Source organism: Polypterus senegalus, chromosome 17 (genome assembly GCF_016835505.1).
Source record: "Polypterus senegalus isolate Bchr_013 chromosome 17, ASM1683550v1, whole genome shotgun sequence".
NCBI classification, from domain to species: Eukaryota; Metazoa; Chordata; class Cladistia; order Polypteriformes; family Polypteridae; genus Polypterus; species Polypterus senegalus.
In genome coordinates, this window is record NC_053170.1 from 41502165 (window position 1) to 41524446 (window position 22282).

A 22282-nucleotide genomic window follows, 5' to 3' on the forward strand; every position below is an offset into this window, starting at 1 on the left:
TTTTAAGCACAGGGAGAAAATTAACATTTGAAAAATCGGTAATGTAATAAATCAGCAAGAAAAGCAACATTGTAACAATGCACGGAACGAACCAACACACAATTGTCCATGCGCCACTCAGGTGCAGAGGGTGGAACGGGAGGAGAGGAGAAGGACATCCCTCCGTCATGCTAGTCTGTTGATTTCTCGTCCAGTATGCACTGCCTGCTCATGTGCCCACATCCAACTCGTCACTCGAGTCGTTGTCGTCTTTGTACAGTCCAGATGCAGCTGTGACTCACGTAGACTTTTCATTGCTCTGTGCGGTTTTGGCTGCCTTTCTATATTTAATCCACCAAGACACCCGACCACGGTGGTAGCGAGGTGGGAGGGGGGTGTGTACAAAGTGCAGGAGCATCTAAGAAGACGCATGTTTGTTGCAGATGCGAATTGCTGTATGTAGCGTGTAAAACAGTTTGCTATGGTTCACGCGGTCATTTGTCGTAACCGAAAACTCGTTTTTTAAAGACTGCTTACTTCATTTTGTTTTAACCTCAGTTGTAAAGAAATGTTTTAAGGATCCAATGGGATACCCCTCACAAACATTTTTACACGCTGCATATGGCGATTCACCTCCGTGATCAACATGCCTCTATGAGCAGTCAACGTGGGTCGGAGCTGCATGTGACCACTACGACAGACAAATATAAATGACGCCGGTTTTTCTGTGTCGTCGCGTCCGAGTTGGTGGGCGTGGCTCTGTGAGTTGTTGTCGTATCCAATGGTCTTGGAGTTGGTGGGCGTGGCTCCTTCCTGCGTGCGCCATAGGTGTCTCACTTGTCGGCTTAGTGAATCCACACCCCTTCCGGCGTGCTTTCCATGGTTGTCTTGCCTTAGTGAATTATATATATAGATTTTCATAAGAGCTATTTCAGAGCTTTATTTTTGGGTGAAGAGTTCTAAAAGATGAGTGAAAAGAAAGGCACAATATGACATAAAAGTACAGACCTAAACTATTATGAAACAAATTTAGAAAGATTTGCCTTTTTCTTTATGAGCCTGGCTACTTTATGCCAAATAAAAAGAAGCTTTTCTCATATTTGACAGATTTTCAAGAATCAGAAAACTGGAGCTTTTGATAAAAAAAGCTTCTTTCCTTGAGGTTACATAGTGCTGTATTCCAAACTAATAACACCTTAGCACTAAATTAATACCTGAACAATTAATGTCAGTGATTGTGCCATTGGCCATTTTTTACTTAACAATTTGTTTTAACTTTGACAAGTTCTGACAATACCATTTTCTATAAAGCTGTGAAAAATGATTAATTAAAAACCTGAAGAAGTCTACTTTTTTGTATAAGTAACTGGTACTGTATGTGACATTTATTGGCTTGTTGTAATTTTATTTTGTTTTTTCTTGTGCATTTTGGTAAGTTGCCAAGAACATTAAAGTACTTTGTCAAAGTCAAAGTTGTAAGAAGCAAAATGTTCCAAATGATGACCTATAAACTCAACTTTATGAACTGCAAATACTTTAGCTTTGTGAAGGCCTCCAAAAGTTAATCAGTAATTCCTGTTACATATTTTCTGTCTTTTATTTTAACAAAAATACACGCTTACTGGATTCCATCCAAACAGTAGAGTTTAATTAATGGCCAGGAGAAACACCACAGATAAGTCAGGAGTCGGACATAAACAGCCACATTATTGTTTATTCTGATCATTCCCAATAGCAAAGCTCCTTAAGTTTCAAATTTCTTGCACAAGTTACTGCCAGTTTTTCATTTCTGTTTCTTAAATACATTTTCTTATTTTCTACTTTTATCCATCCATCCATTTTCTAACCCGCTGAATCCGAATAGGGTCACGGGGGTCTGCTGGAGCCAATCCCAGCCAACACAGGGCACAAGGCAGGAACCAATCCTGGGCAGGGTGCCAACCCACCGCAGGACTTTCTACTTTTATGTATAATCATTTTATGAATCTTCATATTAGGCTAACTGGGCATTGTAAACTGACCCAGTATGACTGGTGCAAGGCTGGTTCTTAGCTTGCACAATGGGCTTGTGGATTGGGTTACAGATTCCCATATCTCTGCATTAGAAAAACAGACAATGGAGGGAGAGCTGTCTGCTATAAATTACAATTAAACTGCTAGCCTTTTGGACCAGATGTTATGCTAATCCTTCGGAGGTATTATAGCAGTTATTGTTATAGGCGGCTCTCTCGCCATCTGTACAGTACATACAGAATCTGAGCACACAACCCCGTTTGGCACTCTTTAGCACCACAAACAGCTCTGAGATGTATGCTTGGCATTTTTTCAAAGTGGCCTAAACTGCTCAACAGAGAGCTCATTCCATACATGTTCAAGCGTATTCTTAATAGTTGCTCATGAATTTAATATATACTTTAGTAATGTTGGAGTAAACCTGAATACCCAGAGACATACTAAACAAAAACAGAATGGCTGAGATTTGAGCCCTGGAGCTGTGAAGCTGTAGCTGTCACCAGTTTACATTTGCCTTTATTTGCTTGCAGACAATTTTATCCAAAGCGATTTACAAAAGAGGTCAACATTATTGAGTAAACATCAGTCTGGGGAACTTCTTAGAAACAAGTGTTATAGGACAAAGGTACAAAATTGATCATCACAAATTACAAGCTAGTTACACTTTCTTTGTTATGAAAAAACTATGAAAGCATTTACCAATTAGACAGAAATTCACAAAGCATTAATGTTTGATTCCCTTAAACTAATATTTAAATTAAATATTTTAATGTTTCAAATATCTCACACAAAAGTTCTTGTTTTTTTATGTACTTATACCTCATGAAGTAAATTTGACATTTTTTCTTACCAATCCAAATTAGATCAGCTTACGCTAATTCAGACTTTTCACATTTGGTAATTAAAAGCCACTCATCGATCTCTTCATCCATTATCAAACCCACTTAATTCCGTTCAGTACCATGCGGCCTGATACTACTCTGCCATCGCTAGACCCAAGGCAAGAATCAGTTGTGGAGCAGATACCAGTCTTTGAACACACTCACACTCACTTATATGGAGCCAAGCTTAAATTTTAATAATATTTTGTGTACACTGAGTCATGTGCTTCATTTTAAAAGCATTTCAATTCCTTAAAAAAGGAAGGTCCTCATAGCTTAGTGGCATTGACAGACTTCACAACATGCCATCAGATTAAAGTTGGAAACCTAGGACTCCATAGGGAGACCTACTGGAACATTTGAGGAAATGCACCTGGGATCTAACAGATAAAGATTTCATTATTAAGAATCTATTAAAATTAAGTAAAAACCATTAGAGGAACATAATTGCTGTCATTATGTATTGTTCAGGCCTGAAACTGTCTTTTTAAACAGTTATTTTCATCCCTTATTAACTAAATGGTTGAGTGAGCAGTGAAGAGAATGAAAAATGGTGCTGAAATTTGCCTCCATGTCAGCAAGCAATAGCATGAACATAGTATGACCCCAGCAACCCTGCCATGAGCCGACAAGGGAGCTGCTGTTTCAATGTCAGTGTCACTGGAGGGATAAAAAAACGCAAACCAATGACGTACGAGACGTTCTTCTTCATTTTTACTGAAAGCTACACTCACATTCCTACAGCATAGCTGGCCGAGTCTATCAGAATCCTTCTTCTACTGCATGCACTCTTTCTTTTAACACTCTGAGAATGGCGCTTGTTATTTATGCTCCTTCTGCAATCTCACGTTTTCCATAATTTAAAAAAGTTTGAGAGTTTGCTGTAAAAGGGCATTAGCAAAGTCAGACATGATCAAAAGAGTTTTTGCAACTCACAATGCAGAAGAATAAAAGCATCAGAGCAGTCCTACATGTTCAATAATAATATATTTAATCAATTTTACTATACTGACTTTTTAAACAAGATATGACCTCAGATCAAATATTTAGCCTACAAAACACAAACTGTCACTTGATAGAAATGACAGCCTAACAACCAGATTAGAAAATGTAAAAAGAATCAACAGAATGTATGGCAGTAAAAGTCAAAATTCTGAATCACACCTTAATTAAATGCTGCTGTTTACATGACCTACAATACTCCTACTAATTGAAGTAAACTTTTCCAGAGTAAACTTGTAATATTTCTAAAGTATGCTATCTGTTTTAGCTGACAGTTCCCGTGTGAAAGGCTGGCTTTCGCTGTCTCAGAAAAAAAACACTGAAAAGAATGTTAAAGAAATGCTGTATTGTTGCTCCTTTCTTCGAGATTACTCCCAAAAAAATGAACTGTTTTGTTGTGATCTGTGTAGGACAAGTGTTGAAGTCAGGAAGTGAAAAATGAACAAGATGAATGCCATGGATATGTTAATCTGAAAGCCCTCTTTGTGCATGTGAGCCGTTGTATCGCACAAAGGGCGGACCGTTCTTGGCTGATTTACTTTAGATTCGAGCCGCGAGAAAATTGGAAATCATGAATCATTTTGACACCGGCAGCTCAAGATGGATTACCTGCGTTAAGGAGCCTTTCTCTTCTCTTTCAGTGTTTTTCAGAATCATAAGAAAATTAATTTTCACAACAGACTAGTGATTCGGGCCAAAATTAAAATTAGAAAACCTCTATCACGCAAAGCTTGGGTTGTGCACAACAAAGAGTGTTTATCAATGCCTGGGCGACCAGAGCCTGTGAAATGAGCTCACTGCAGTATGTAATCCTATAGGATGGGCTACTGTGCACATTTTACAATCCATTTGTTGGCTTTAAAATTGAATGAAACAACCAATAAGTAAAGTTATGTTGGCAATGACACAGCAGGGTCAATTTAATGCTAGGACATTTGCAAGTCTTAATAGCAAGTAGTAACAGTCATTTCCATGAATACTATTGCAGAAATCACTTTTATTCTAAAGAAAATCAGTTTTAGATTAGACTAATTTAGATTGGTGAACTTTAGTCATCACCAAGGGGAAAGTTAGAATTTAAATGTGACCAAATTGGTAAAGCCTCAAGGTTTAGATTTACCATCTAATTCACAAATTAGCTATAAAACCAACACAAAAATTTAGGTTTGAAATTCTGATTCACTATTTATTTTTCCATGTGTAACCATCCATACTTTGTCATTTATGCAGTTTCTGGGCCTACTTATCCAATACAAACTGTAGCTTTTATAATCTTATCTTGGAAGAATGAAGTCCAAATTATGAACTAATCTTGGATGCACTGGCCAACTATCACTGTAGAAATGACAATTTATGTGATTGTGATGATAAACTGGAGTACTGGATAAGTAAAATCCAACACAGGCAGATTACATAAACCACAAACATAAAGAGCACACCCTGATATTATCTTGAACAGGGAAGGCAGCAGTAAAACATGTAAATTCTTGAAATGCAGTGAGAAAACCTAATTAACCACAGTAAAACAAAAAAATACATAAAAGGAAATAAATTACAACTGGGGTGGCACAGTGGTTAACAAAGTCCAAGAGTTGTGGGTTCAAATCCTGGCCAGGTGGAGTTTGCATGTTCTTCCAATGTCTATGGGGGTTCGTCTCTTCATTTTTCATGCATGTTAGGCTAATTGGTATCTCTAAGATGGCATGTGTGAAGCACATAAGGGTGTAATGAATGGGCACCCCAATGTTACCGCCTTGATCCTGATTCCACTCTGAAGCCTTAAACTGAATTACTGTATATACTCACGTATACGTTCAGTCTTGAAACCCAAAAATTTGATCATTAAATCAGACCCCGCTTATGCGCTGTCCAAAAACGACACTACAATTTTTTTTTTTTCATCTTCTTGCCTTCTTCAATCTCGCATTAGTTTCTCAGGCGCATCGAAGTTTGTTGCAGCAGCGCAGTTACCAATTTCTTTCGCCACTTCAACGACTTTTAATTTAAAACCAGCTTCATGTGTTCTTATGATCGAACGCTCTTACGATAAAGGTGTATGAGGATGTGAGATACAAAAAACACAAATCATTGCAAACGTTGCTTCGGAATAGTTTTGGGTATTACTGTGTGGTCATGTAGGCACAATAGAGAGAGCACTGATACAGCGCATTGCCGTACCCACATAGAAAAAAAAGGCAGTGTGCTCCGTGGTTACTCTCTCAGGTGGGCATTAGCATATCATAATCTCTTGGGCCAATAGCGTGAGTTTTCCGCATTCGACCTATACAACCAATATTATAAAATAAAAGAAATTATACGTTAAAATCAACTCCCGACTTATCCATGGGAGGACTTATCCGCGAGTATATACGGTAAGCAGATTCAGTAAATGGTTAGAAGGTGTCAGGTGTACAAGTAGAGAGTAACTACAAGGCTGTAACTAAATGGTAATTCCACCTCCAAGTGTGAAAGGGTACTATCAGTAATATCATCTCCTCTTTTGACTCCAGGATAGAGCAGCTCAGGAATACTGATGTCACTGAAGTCTTACACCTTCTGCTTTGAATACAATATAAAGAAGGAAAAAAAGGCAAAAATTGGCATTGATTTGTGGAATCCATATTTGAGCCAAAACAATTTGTGATCATTGCTACCTATACACTCACTGTTTGTCTTTTCTTTTTGTTATCTCCATTATTTGGGCCATAGCCTTGCGGTACCCCAACCCTCCTTCTTGTGTTTTTTTTCTTCTTAAAAAGGATAGATGTAAGAATTGAACTTAAAGGGTACATGCTGTACAACTGTGTACATGAAAATACTAGAACTTCATATGATGTTATTTCAAAATTGTGTTTTCTCAGCCATTCACAACATGTTTCACTTGGTTAACCAGAACACTTTTAAAAATTTCCCTATATTTATATTTAACTGAAAGGATTAATGCATAATAATATCTACATAAGAAATAAGAACAGAATTAATTTGTTAAAGATTAACGGATATTATATTATGATGAAGTTTCCATCCAGTTTTTTGCGACGTTTTGTTATCGACAAGCAGAATATACGTAAAAAAAATGTGCGAAATTTGCTGTCTCCAGCCTGTTTCCATCCAACTGGCTTTTTATCGATAAAATGGTGTGCGTGATGACATCATCCCCTCCAAAACGAACTGTCGCATAAGTTTTGTTGTATTGCGAAAAAAAATCTGCCCTTGAGCTGTTTCCATACATAATTTTGTGTATGTCGCAAATTATCTACCTTTTGTTTTCCACGTTACACCCCCTCCACTAAACAAAGAAACAAAGAAATGGAGAGATTATTCAGTTTTTTGAAATTTGCCAGCTTACTGTTATTTCAGTTTCACAAATAATTGGAATTGTACGATATAAAATATCCGAAGACAACAGCAGAATGAAGCAGTTGCTTGTCCGATAGCCCTAGAGCTCGAAGAAAGTACCCCAGTACGACGAAACCCACGGGTATGGGAGAGACGACGGAATAAGACCTTCTGGGAGGAGGTGCTGGAGAGACACTTTACAGAAAATCTCTGGCTGCAACATTTTAGAATGACACGGCCGATGTTTGAGATGTTGTGTGGATTCATCAGTCGTGATGTTGCACCCATCACAGGTTGTCACCGACCACCGGTTCCAACCCCACAGTAATATCATCCAGTAATCCCTGGTAAGGGGTAAACTGAGAGATTTTCAGATGGATGAGTCTATGGTGTCCTGGATAATATACTGCCTATCGGGAAGACTGCAGTTTGTGAGACTCAAGGACTGTGTTTCTGATACGGATGCGAGCAACACTGGAGCACCACAAAGAACAGTCCTGTCTCCTTCTCTCTTCACTCTGTACACCTCAGACTATAAATATAACAGCAGGTCATGTCACTTACAGAAATTCTCAGATGAGTTCTGCACTTATGGTGTGTACTGATAAGGGGGATGAGACAGAGCATAGAAGTCAGGTGGAGAAAATTGCATCTTGTCAGTGCAAAGAAAATTGTCTGCTTCTTATGGTCAGAAAAACCAAAGAACTGGTTATTGACTTTCGCCATAACAAAGAGTCTCTTTGTCCGATGTAGAGGTGGTCCAATCCTACAAATATTTGAGCGTCCTCAGTAATGACAGGGTGGACTGGTCTTGGAACACAAAGGAACTATATAAGAAAGGACAGAGCAGGCTCTTTTTCTTTAGGAGACTGTGCTCCTTTAATGTGGGAACTGACATCCTTCACATCTTCTACAACTCTACAACTGTGATGCCCAGTGCGGTCTTCTACACTGTGGTATGCTGGGCTGGTAACATCACTTCAAGAGAGGCCCACCAAATCAACACGCTAATTAAAAGGGCAGGCACAGTTATAGAATACATTCTGGACACTCTGGAGATCGTAGCGAAAGAGAGACTTAAAACAAAATGGAGTGCCATTATGAACAATGCTGCACTTTCCCTGTCTGACACATTTACACTGAGGACTTTCAGCCAACAAATTATTCAGAAGAACTGTGTCAAGAAACGATATGGGGACTCCTTTATACCAACAGCATTACACTTTAATAATGCCTCACTGTGACTGTGACTGCCAAGACAGAATTTCTTTCTTTTGATTTTCTCAGATTATAGACATTCTGGCATGTGTTGAGAACTAAGAGTGTGTAAATATATTTTATTTATTTACTTATCTAACTATTTATGTATTCATTTATTTAAATACCTTCTGTAAAAAGCCAAATTTATCTCTGGGGTTAAATAAAGTTCTATCTGTCTAACACCTCAGTAGATCTGGAAAATAATGTCAGTGTGGTATCCATTCAAATCAATGTTTTTGCAGGATGACCTTTAGAAAAAGTTCAGTATGAGCAGGTGCCTTGTTGTGAAGCTGAAGATTGCTGCTTTTTCCTGACTAACTGCCGCAAACACAATGTGGGTTTCTTGCAGTCCTAATTCTTTACTCGAATTCTCCTTGGAACATTGGATGCAGTGAGGGTCCAATTCAGGAGACAACAGTCAGGGAGCCCAGTATGTACAGTACATACCTTGCTCATGTATAATTGTTCATGAAGAATGGCTTAAACTGACAATAACCAAAGTAACTGCCATTGCACCAACCATCCCTATTGATTTACCCTTATGAAGCATGTGTGACAACATTTTTGTCTGTCGTCAATGTCAGAGGCTGGTTGAGCAGTTGGTCACCTCAGAGAAATCTCCCATCATGCCTGTATTGTGCAGACCATGTTTTGACTGTGGCAAATGAAGGGAACTGGTTCTGGTACACATTAAAGTAGGTGAGAATGAAACACCTAAGATGGTGTATTGTTGTCTACCACTAGTACAGTAATTCAGCTATAGCATGATTATTGGCCTTCATGTTAACTTGTTTCTGAAGCAACAAAACACAATATATTCCACAAATGAATGAAACATGTAATTCACATATTTTAGTACACAGCAGCACCACAGAATACCCCTTTGAGGTTCACACTCCTAATTTTTTTGATCACCCATCATATAAAAAGAGTAAATAAATATTCAGACGTAAATCAAAATAGGATACATTTGTGAAAAAGGGATAGAAAGGCCTTTTAAAGCAGGGGCTTCTACACAGGTGTAATCACATAATTAACATCCTATCGTGCTCAAGACTGTGTGTTAAAATATTTCACAGACCGAGTTGCTCATTATGTTGGCTCGTTGCCTCATTCATGATTTCTCAGTGATTTTGAAAGACAGCTGATTGTTGCATCTCATTTGGCAGGAGTTTCAGTGTTGAGAACGGCTCAGCTTGCTGATGTTTCACAAGATTCAGCGACTAATACATTGGGGTGAATGGGAAAGAAATCACAATGTAAGAAAGTCTGTCCCGAATGATTAATGTCATGGTGTTGTGTTGTCTTATCTCATTTAGTGCTCTGTTTTGTCTTTGTGCACTTACCGTACTTTGTGTCTTGCTGCTTTAAGTAACAGCAGTTTGCTGCCACGCAATCTTTCACTTGTTACATTTACCAAGCTGTGTGATGTCAAGGATCAAACGTAACTATATACAGAGGTATAAAAACAAGAGTGTTCTAAAAGATTAGTTAATGTTTATACAATATTTATTATGTTTATCTTTATTTATTTATCACCTTTATATCATTCATAGCTTTAAAAATAGTCTCTGGCAAATCTGAGATACAGCGCTTCTTCGTGCTTCATTAGCACCACATGCCTTTGTCGATAAATGCAAATTATTTTACCTCAAATTCTGTAAGTTGTTAGATTTTTTTTTTACATTTCTGATTCAAGAGCTGGTTGAGTTTTTCAAATTTTTTTTAACTTGAGTTGTCAAAAGCACTGTAAAGATTGTATTTTACTTAACATGTGGTGCAGAAGAACTGTTTTCTTTCATTATTTAATTTAAACCACCCATACAAATAAATGTCATCAGACTACAGAGCTGGATTACTTTATATCTAGTGTGATGGACCCCTGGAGCCCTTACCTGGCCGAGATGCTATCATGATGGAAGGGCTGGGGTAGAGAGCTTGTATGGGGCATTTTCTCCCCCGACTTGGTACAGTGCCATGGGCTCGGAGCTTAGAAGCTCAGCCCTGTTGGGGTTGTGGCTTATGCCAGGGGGCACATGGACAAGTGCCGAGCCGCCACACCTAGAAGTACTGCCGGAAGGAAACTATGGGACACCTGGAACACATCCAGGTGCTCTATAAAAGGAGTCACCTACTACATTTGGGAAGGGACAGGACAACGCTTGCCTGAAGGAGTGAAGGCGGAAGAGACAGAAAAGAGGAAGAGAAAAAAAGAACATAACGTGGCTGTGTGCTTTACAATGTGCATTGGTGGGTAACAAAGGAAAAGCATCTCCACCTTGGAAATAAAGACCTGTGTGTTGCTGGACTTGTGCCTAGTGTCTGTCCATGTCAGGTGTTTGGGGAGCTGGAGCAGTCCCTGGTGGACACACTAAGAAAACGTCAGTATAAGGAAATGCAAATATTATCATCCTGTGAGCTCTATTCTATGACTAACTGGAGTCTCCATCTCTAAAGATTTTCACACCACCACATTCCATGAGTCCCATCATTAATACGCATAACTTAGGGGCAACTCTGAATAAGAGCGCAAACTCCTTGGCTGGAATGTCTATACATTAATTCAGATTATATAACCTAATGTTTTATTTGCCTTTTTAATCACTAATTATGAAAATCGGTCAACATAAACCCCTAAATCTTTAGCAGAGATTGCTTCCTGTAGAAAAGTGTTTTCCATCTTGTATTTATAAATGTCATTCCTTTTTCCCATTTTGCTGAGTCTATTTGTATCTATGGGTATCAGTCAGATTATAAGACTAGGAATTGCAAGGGAAGGATGGATTACACGACTCCCTAATAGGTTTCCAGCACAATTTCAAATAGACCTTTATCACAATGCACTCAGCAGGGGGAGTTTGTCATTGAAGCAGTCTAAGCAGGGAGAATTGTACAGCCAACCCAAGTGAAATTATCACAAAAGTGCAGATAATCATTGGCTTATCCTGGTAAATTACTGGGAAGGACTATGAGTAAATGTTAAGTCGAAACTCCAGGAAAGCTGATCCGCTATTGCAATGAGTATCTGCCAGCACTGCTAGAAAAGTTAACGGTGCATTGTTCTGATATTTAAATAAAGAGATTAAATAACAAGCTGCACAGCAAATTCTTTGTACTTGCATTTTATTTTAAGCAATTTAAAATCTACAATATAGATATTTTTTGGGAGTAAATTGCTGTTTCTTTTCAGTCAAATATCCTAATTAGTTCTCCTCCCCATTAGTACTGTTTGTCTCAACTAGTAATGAGCAAAATGATTTACATGAAATATAATTTGCAATGAAATTTAGTGTTTCACTTCACAGACAAATTCATGAAACAAATTGAGTTTCGTTTCCACTGAAATGTGTGCTATTGGCACAAGAATAAAAAGCTGTTTTTAGTTCATTTCTGGTTTATGTGCATTAATTCCACATTTAAAATAGTATTTAAATAAAGATCTCTAGTGAAAAAAGATAAAAGAAATCTCTGAACTTTTCTGTCATGTGAACTTGTTGAGGAGTTTGCATGTTCTCCCCATGTCTGTGTGGGTTTTCTCTGGGTGCTCCAGTTTCCTCCCACAGTCCATGACATTGTAAGGATACACAAAGAAGGCAGAAAAAGGTTTGAGGAACCACCCCCTATATTGTACAATGTACCAAGCAAAATATGTAAAACTTTCAATAAATGGCTCCAGAGCAATGTCTGGTTCTGTATCCAAAACAAGGACAACTAAACACAAAAGGAGCTGGACTTTTATAATAGCCAGGGAGGAAGAGGTGAGGTCCAATAATTGAGGCTGGAAGTGACCTTGGTAGGAGGCACGGTTATACAAGGAAAACAGGAAGTACTTTATGTTGGTTTCTCTTTGGGGGATCTGTGGGAGAAGGAGAGGAAGTGTTAGTGCAATTCGACAAAAACCTGCTCTTGTTTTCCACCCTCAGTTAAGAACTTAGCCTGCCTACCAAGCACACGTGTGTGACAACATGCAGGTTAGGTGGATTGGTGTTTCTAAATCAGTCATGGTGTGTGGTTTGTGTGTGTGTATTCACCATGAGATGGACTGGCGCCCTGTCCCAGGTTTGTTTCTGCCTTGCGCCCTATGCTAGCTCAGATAGTCTCCACCAAAGCTGTTCAGGAGAGGGAATAATTTAGGATAATTTAGGATAGGTTTCTCTGTTTGGAATTTTAGCACAGACAAAACGATTCACATCATCAGCAGTTAATTTTTTTTGCAAAGTAACCAATAAATGCATGTGAGTGAAAACCCGTTTTTGAAATTCTCTGACTTAAACTAATTTCCTTTTGTTTGTATCAATGTGATCTGTACTATCTTTTTTTTTTGATACTGTAGCAACTGACATAATAAAGTGTCACAAAAGTTCTACTTTAACAATCGCCGACTGCGCAACCCCAAACACAACCTTCTAGCACCCTCTCCAACCCCTCCTCCCACGGGTCTCGCCTCCCCCTTACCGCATCAATCAGCACCCAGTTATCAGTCTTCTGTGCTGTACTCTGCCCTCCCTCGATCGGACCTAACAGTCACTTAAAACAAAAAAGGCTTCCGCTTGGCTGGGATGCTACAATACTTTTGAATTTTACTGCTTTTATATTCTGTACCTTTCTCTGCATATGTATCGCACCTTGGGTCTCTTTTCTCCTCACTGCTCTTTCTTCTTTGCTGAGAGCACAGGATCTGTGTGAGCCACGTGACTTTACATGACTGAATGTTTTGCTGGCTGTCCGTGCTTTTATTTGATAAGAAGGGCGTGTCTTGCAAGAATCTTATGTTCCACTTCCCCGCGAGACTGCCCTGAGACAATCTCTTGGCACAAAGTTTACGGTCCCCGCGAGACGCTCCGTGTCTCGTGGGTCTTTTAAATGTCTTCCGAGAAGATCACATATCATCGGCTTGCTTTTCCATTTCAGGATTTTATTTTATATATAGAGAGATGTACATTAAAGAACAATCAACAACAAATCAAATAAAATTAATAATTTATTGAACAATTATTATAAAAGTAAAGTTGAATAAAAGGTTAAGTACCACTTTCGGTTAATGGGAATTGCTCGAAAGTTGATGGAAATCTACGTTTTGTACCTAATACTTGTATGTAAAATTTGGCTAAACTAAGTGAAAGCATACTCAAGTTATCGTGTTTACATACACATACACACAGACAGACACACAGACATAATTCCAAAAATGGTACTTTCGAACGCAGGGAGGTCTAAAACATCGAGATTCATCAAAATTTCAAAATCGAATTTTTGATGATTCCAATACTTTCCCTATAATTTCTATATGAGAAAGTAAAAAAGGGAAAAGATATGAGGGGCAGGAAGTTAAGTGGCCCCCGTGTTGTGAATTTCCCTGTGGAGAGAACACAGTAATATGCACAATGAGATGTTTTAGTGTCTTCATGTGGAAAATATGCAGCATGCCACAATTTTGTTTAAAAAAATGCACTGCACTGCTCCACAGTAATGTGAACATGTGGCATATATATAATTGATGCTATTGGTGGGTTTGATGGATTATGTATGTTATGGAGTTGTGGATAAGAACACAGCTAAGCATCAAAGTGTAAACAAGTTATATTTCTTGTTTTCCTCTCCAAAAAAACGTTAAAACCCCTAAAAAGCTATTTTTAATAATTTTATTAAAAAAGTTCCTCAAAACTGCATGAAAACCAAAACTTTGTTGTTTCACTCATCACTATCAACATTCGTTAATTTTCTAGCTCACAGATAATTTCCAACAGGATCTCTGCCTTCAGCCCCCATTGCTGAAACACTGTAAACGGCATACCATGTCTGTCTTACCTGCCAGACTACAAACCAACTGACCACGTGTAGCTGATTTTGAAACGACTCCTGTAATAGCACATTTCACCACCATCAATATAACAGCAATAGATGAATGGTGTCACAGTTTACCTGTTCAAAACACTTGTGCTGTCTTTACCATGAGTGCAATGATTTTGACTCAAGGTGGTTTAACATGCTTTTAAGATAACTTATGCAATGAAGTATGTGAGTGATTGTGCACAGAAATAAAGCACCACACTGTCTTGGGTAAGTTCCTACGTTGTGTCAGATGCTGCTGGAAAAGGCTCCAGACTAAGTGTCTTCAGTATTAATTATTTCTTTTATTTTGTCAGTTACTTGTATATATTAAGCATAAAGCAAAATTATATTGTACACTGTTGTGTACACTGCTTGGTGTGCCACAAATAATATAAGTAATAGTGTAAAGCAAGCACAGGTATAAAGATGTATAGTGAGCATCTTTTGAAATACTGCGGCTATATGGCACATTCATGTTACTCTTCTTCATAAACTATTATCATTATAAATAATCCAAAAGCATCCAGGGGATGCTTTAATGTGAAAGAAGACATATTGATTAAATGTAAATCGGACAAAATCATTTTGCTTAGGTATGATTTTTTTTTAGGGCAAAGAAAGGAACATCAAGAGTTGTCAATATGCAGACTAGCTGCAAGTGAGCTGTACAACAGCATTTTCAGCTGTTGATTTCACAATATTTTTCACATGTCGTCTATCAAATGTAACATAATCTTTCTGGCTGTTACTAGCAGAAGTCATCGTCCATGCCACCCAGGAGTCTGATTAAGTCTCATTTGTGAGGCTAAGAAAGGCTGAGTGTGAATAGCATTTGAATGAGAAAGCTCAGATGAAAATTGTTAGCTGCTCAGTGGGTAACGGCCATATTTTAAAAGGGGATTCAATGAGCTGCAATATGACATTCGAGAACATGTCTTTCAATTCATGCAATAAACCTAGAATCAGTAAGGCTGGTGACCATTAAATATTATATGATGCTTTTTAAAAGAAACATATCATTATTAACACTATGTACATCTCCAGTACTGCAGTACTGACACCCCTTTATAAAATAACGATGTGCTTAATTCTTTGGCTTTTGTAAGTTATGATGATCACTAGCATGCCAAGCACATTGTGTTTTGCTGGCAATCATTTCCCATAACTGTGGATATGGGTGAGGATGCCAGTTTATAGGAAACTATGATGAATGTATTAACAGTATACCACTTGTAAAACATATGTTAAAATATGTTACAATATTAAATGGAAACATATACACTGCATGTTATATATATATATATATATATATATATATATATATATATATATATATATATATATATATATATATATATTTAGTGTCACAGATGGCTGGGGTTCTTACATAGCCAGGATGCGAGGAGCAAGGTGGTTCCAACCCGTTGGAACCTGTGGCCACCGCCAGGGGGCGCCTCAAGCTTTTACTTCCGCCACACCTGGGAAGATGGAGGAAGAGCCTTCCAGGGACGCCCGGAGTACTTCCGGTGCAAAGGGCAGCACTTCCGCCACCCCAGGAAGTGCTGCCGGAAGAACGTCACCAGGCACCTGGAGTACATCCGGGTAGAAATAAAAGAGGCTGCCTCACTACAATCGGGGAGCTTGAGTTGGGAGTGGGAGCAGGACAAAGCTCTCGTAAGGAAAGGAAAGGTGGCCATGGACACTGAGAGAGAGCCTGAAATAGGAGTGATTGGTGCTGGAAGCACTGTGGGTTGTGTTTGGGACTGTGCTTTTATGCATAATAAACATGTGTTTTTATAAAGATGTGGTCTCCGTCTGGTGGTGTCCAGGCAAGTCTCTCTCTCTCTCTCTCTCTCTCTCTATATATATATATATATATATATATATATATATATATATATATATATATATATACATACATACACTTTTTCCTTTAAATAAAAATTCAAAATGCAAAAGAAGCTAAAAATATTTATTTAAATATACCATTGTTCTCCTAACAATTTTATTTTTATTTAATTAATTTAGCCTTCTGACTTTTAAGATTAACTGCTTGGTTCTTACAAGGTACACTAGCATTATTGATGTCAGAAAGTTATTTCTCAATGACATTTTCTAGTGGTGATAAGTGACCATGATTTTTAGCATTTTTTAGATAAACTGAGTAAAACTGCCAGAGTGTATATATATATATATATATATATATATATATATATATATATATATATATACTTATATATTATTATTTAATTATTTATTTATTATTACTGTTATTTATTTATTTATTTATTTATATATTTATTCAAATTAAAGTTTGCCTATACTGCATACATGCATTTTAATATACATCTTCATTACAGTTCTTAATTAAAATACCAAATATAAACTTAAACATCAAAATTGCCAGGGTTTCTTTTATCACTATAAAAGTTGATTTAGCTGTTAAAATGCTTAGAAATTATATATATGAACAGCAATTTTACAGCATATGTCTACTTAACCACGTTTACAAAATATGATTGGTTCTAAATGTTTCTTAAATATGACTCTAAAAACATGTGAGGTTAACAGGGCACTATTAACTAGCAACTTTGTGATTTTTTTGGATTAAATAGGTCACCTTGGAGAAGAATGTGAATGGGACAAGATATGCATAAACAATATTTTAGCAAAAAACCTTTTTAGGTTTTATTGGCAAAAGGAAACAACTGCTAAACATTTCAGTGTCTAATGTTGGCACTGATCATTTTGGTGATGTCCCAATGGCAAGTGAAAACCCTGTCATTAGTTGTACTTACTTTACTGATGGGTTTGCTACCGACACTACTATTGAGCGTGGTTGAAAATCTAAAACCACTCGACCGACAAATGTCAAAGGATCTGCCCAGGTCAGTGATTTGCCAGATATTCACGAGACACCAACTTAATCGGTATTAAAGTTTATCACTTCTGTTATAGCTTTTAAGTCAAGCAGTTTTGTGGCTCAATGATGCAACAGCTACAGTGTGTGGCTTTAATATAGGATATTGAATGATGCGATTTAGGCATTTCGATGATAATCTGAGGACAGATTTATTTGATTCAGAGAGGTGGAAATTCACACATCAGGTATGCATACACAAGTTACAAGGAATGGCAAAAATTGTAATCTGTCTGTTTGGTGTTATGTAAGGCTACTGGTCAAAGCAGTTATAACAGCTGTTTTACCTAGAGTGGAATATAAGTCTTAATAAAAATCATTTAAACTACACATGCCAAAAAAAGGTCACTTCTCACACTGATCAGAACTAATCATTGTGCCATTCTGCTATCCTCACCATAAGTATATGTCACCTGGTTTTCCTTCCAATTAATGAAATGAAGCAGATTAAAAGTGAAATAATCATGTACTTTATGTACTTCTCCAACACAAATTATTTTCAGTAAGTATTTAAACTCATTTTAACTACTTTGCTGTTGACAGTAGCAGGAGTTCAAAAATTCTTTTGAAGCTAACATTTTAAAGTCATAATAGTCATAATAATAGCAAAACTTACAACTTAAAACCATAGTGCAAAGGCTAAGAAAGAATAAACTATTATCCATCCATCCATCCATCCTCTTACGCTTATCCGAGATCGGGTCATGGGGGCAGCAGCTTGAGCAAAGATGCCCAGACTTCCCTTTTCTCAGCCACTTCTTCCAGCTCTTCCCGGGGAGTCCCGAGGTGTTCCCAGGCCAGCCAAGAGACATAGTCCCTCCAGCGTGTCTTCCCCGGGGCCTCCTCCCGATTAGACGTGCCCGGAACACCTCACCAGGGAGGCATCCTGATCAGATGCCCGAGCCACCTCATCTGACTCCTCTCGATGCGGAGGAGCAGCGGCTAACCTCTGAGCCCCTCCCGGGTGACTGAGCTTCTCACCCTATCTTTAAGGGAAAGCCCAAACACCCTGCGGAGGAAACTCATTTCAGCCGCTTGTGTTCGTGATCTCGTTCTTTCGGTAACTACTCATAGCCCTTGACCATAGGTGAGAGTAGGAACTTAGATCGACTAGTAAATTGAGATCTTTGCCTTACGGCTCAGCTCCTTTTTCACCACGACAGACCGATGCAGAGCCGCATCACTTCGGATGCCGCACCGCGCCCTCACTCACTCGTGAACAAGCCCCACTTGGGGCAGGATCTTGCTCCCAATCTGGAGAGGGCACTCCACCCTTTTCCGGCTGAGGACCAATGGTCTCGGATTTAGAGGTGCTGATTCCAATCCCAGCCACTTCACACTTGGCTGCGAACCGATCCAGAGAGAACTGAAGATCACGGCCCGATGAAGCAAACAGGACAACATCATCTGCAAAAAGCAGTGACCCAATCCTAAATCCTCCAAACTGGACCCCCTCAACGCCCTGGCTGTGCCTAGAAATTTTTTCCATAAAAGTTATGAACGGAATCTGTGACAAAGGGCAGCCCTGGCGAAGTCCAACTCTCACTGGAAATGGGTTTGACTTACTGCCAGCAATGCGGACCAGGCTCTGACACCGGCTGTACCGGGCCCGAACAGCCCTTATCAGGGGGTCCGGTACATATCTCACCCAGGGCATATCTCACCCACCCCCGGGGCCCTGCCACCAAGGAGGTTTTTGACCACCTCAGTGACCTCAGTCCCCGAGATGGGGGGGCCCACCTCCGAGTCCCCAGGCTCTGCTTCCTCATTGGAAGGCATGTTAGTGGGATTGAGGAGGTCTTCGAAGTACTCCCCCCAACAACCCACAACGTCCCAAGTCGAGGTCAGCAGCTCACCATCCCCACCATATATAGTGTTGACACTGCACTGCTTCCCCCTCCTGAGACGCCAGATGGTGGACCAGAATCTCCTCGATGACGTCCAAAAGTCATTTTCCTTGGCCTCCTTAAACTCCTCCCACACCCGGGTTTTTGCCTCAGCAACCACCGAGGCCGCATTCCGTTTGGCCTGCCGGTACCTATTAGCTGCCTCCAGAGTCCCACAGGACAAAAGGGTCCTGTAGGACTCGTTGTTCAGTTTGACGGCATCCCTCACCGCCAGTGTCCACCAACGGGTTTGGGGATTGCCGCCACGACAGGCACTGACCACCTTATGGCCACAGCTCCAGTCAGCCGCCTGAACAATAGAGGCATGGAACATGGCCCATTCGGACTCAATGTCCCCCACCTCCCTCGGGACGTGGTCAAAGCTCTGCTGGAAGTGGGAGTTGAAGGTACTTTTGACAGGGGACTCTGCCAGACGTTCCCAGAAGACCCTCACAACATGTTTGGGCCTAACGAACTCCAAAAAGGGTGGGTACTCCAAACTACTGTTCAGCGCATACGTACAGTTAGGACCCGTGCCCCCTGCCTGAAGGCGGAGGGAGGCTCCAAGTCAGGGGGCAATAAGTATGCCCATACCCACTCGGTGTCTCTCACCGGGGACAACTCCAGAGTGGTAGAGAGTCCAGCCCCTCTCAAAGAGATTGGTTCCAGAGTCAATAAACTATTATATTTAAGAAAAAAACAGAGAAGAGACACTAAATCTTCTCTTTCCCAGAATCTCATCCTGTTCCTATTGGTTAAAAATGAATTTAACTGAGGATTTCCGATCTTGTCCAAGTACAGAATAAAAAGACCTTTGACCCCACTTATGTTTTTTCCTGACAACATATAGTGCAAATGTGCTGATTGGGATCACAGTACAGTGCACATAAAAACACACTTCATTTTGGGTTTACACAAATGTTTTGCAGAGTTTGAGCAATCAAACTGCTGATTTTTAGTGTACTGATTCACAGCATAACTCACTGGGTTATTAGACTTTATTAATTCTGCTCACAGCCTGGAAGATGAACATCTGAAATTGCTAAGAATTGTTTCTTGTAACACAGCACATCCCACCTAATATCTATCATTAATGCTCTAGAAGTTGCATTTTGCATGTATTTACTAAACAGTGAATAGCATTTACAAGTTGTTGCTTATTTCAAAACATTGCTGTTCACTTCAAAATTAATTTCTGCTTGCATCCTAAGTATCCTATTTTGGTGTTGATCCTGCCCATATTTGAGTATTCTGTTCTTATCTATAATCTCTATCCTCTACTTATTACCTAATTGTAATACACTCTTGTATTTTCCGACAGATACCTACAGATAGATACTTCTACCTTTCAGACTAATCTTCTATGAGGAATTAAATAAAACATTTTTGAAGAAGTATGTAAACTATGTTACAAACTTTTCTTTTATTCACAATATATTTTTCCAATTGTTAAATCTTATAAATTGTCTAGCACAATAATATTTTGACTTATAATACAGCAGGAAATGGGGATATTTAAACATATTTACATATTTTTAGCAGCTTTTATGTTTTCAGATTTCAGGTCTTATTTTTCTAACTGCAGTTACAATAACTTTGTAAACTGCTTATTTGTCAATGTGTCATGTCATAAGTGTCGTGCTGTATAAAAGCAGACCATATTAGTCCATTGCGTCAGATCCATGTCTAGTGCATTGGAATCATTGTTGCTCTGCTGTTTCTTTTTACTTAAGAAAACCGAATTTCATTGAACAACGCAACATTATGAGGAAATCTTATCTTCAGTAAAGCAGCTGCATTCTGCACTAGTTGCAGTCAATATACAGTATGCCTTTTTTGGGTAGTCTTGAAAGGAGTACGTTACAGTAATCTAGTCGACTGAAAACAAAAGCGTTAACTAATTTCTCAGCATCTTTCAATGATATAAGAGGTCTAACTTTTGCTGTATTTCTTAAGTGAAAAAATGCTGTCCTAGTGATCTGATTATTATGAGATTTAAAATTCAGGTCGCAGTCAACAGTTACACCTAACTTCTTTACCTCCGTCTTGACATTCAATCCTAATGCATCAAGTTTATTTCTAATAACCTCATTATATCTATTATTGCCAATCACTAAAATTTCAATTTTTTCTTTATTTAGCTTGATAAAAATTGCTACTCATCCACTCAGAAACACAAGTAAGACATTGTGTTAGTGAAACAACAGAGTCTGGGTCATCAGGTGCTATTGATAAATACATTTGCGAGTCATCAGCATAGCTTTGGTAGCTCACGTTGTGCCCCTAACGGAAGCATGTAGATTGAAAAGAGCAGCGGACCCAGGATAGAGCCTTGTGGAACACCATATAGAATATCATGTGTCTTTGAAGTATAATTACCACAACTATAGCAAAGAATTTTCTACCTGCCAGGTAGGATTTAAACCAATTTAAGACACTGCCAGAGAGGCCCACCCACTGACTAAGGCGATTTCTAAGAATATTGTGATCAATGGTATCAAATGCGGCACTCAGATCTAAGAGGATGAGAACAGATAAATGGCCTTTGTCTGCATTTACCTGCAAGTCGTTTACTACTTTAACGAGTGCAGTTTCTGTACTGTGATTTGTTCTGAAACCAGACTGAAACTTATCAAGAATAGCAGGTTTATTGAGGTGGTCATTAAGCTGCATAATGACTGCCTTCTCTAGAATTTTACTTAAGAAAAGCAGGTTAGAAATAGGTCTAAAATTTTCAAAAGCAGAGGAGTCGAGATTATTCTTCTTGAGTAGGGGTTTAACTACAGCAGTCTTAAGACAGTCTGGGAAGACCCCCGTATCTAATGGTGAGTTTACTATGTCAAGAATACTATCAATTAGCACGCCCAATACTTCTTTGAAAAAACTTGTTGGTATCGGGCCAAGGACGCAGGTGGTGAGTCTCAGTTGAGAAATTATTTTATATAAATCAAGACGGACCGTGTTATTGTATTCTGTTATTTTAACCTTCAGTATCTCATAGTGGAAAGTTTAGTTTTTCTCCATTTACGCTCAGCTCTACGGCATGTTCTCTTTACATCAGACACTCTTTGTGTCTTCCATGGTATAACAATGCTAGAAGATTTTTTAATTGTCTTTTCAGGTGCGACTATGTCAGCAGCAGCTCTCACCTTAGTATTAAATTTTTCCAC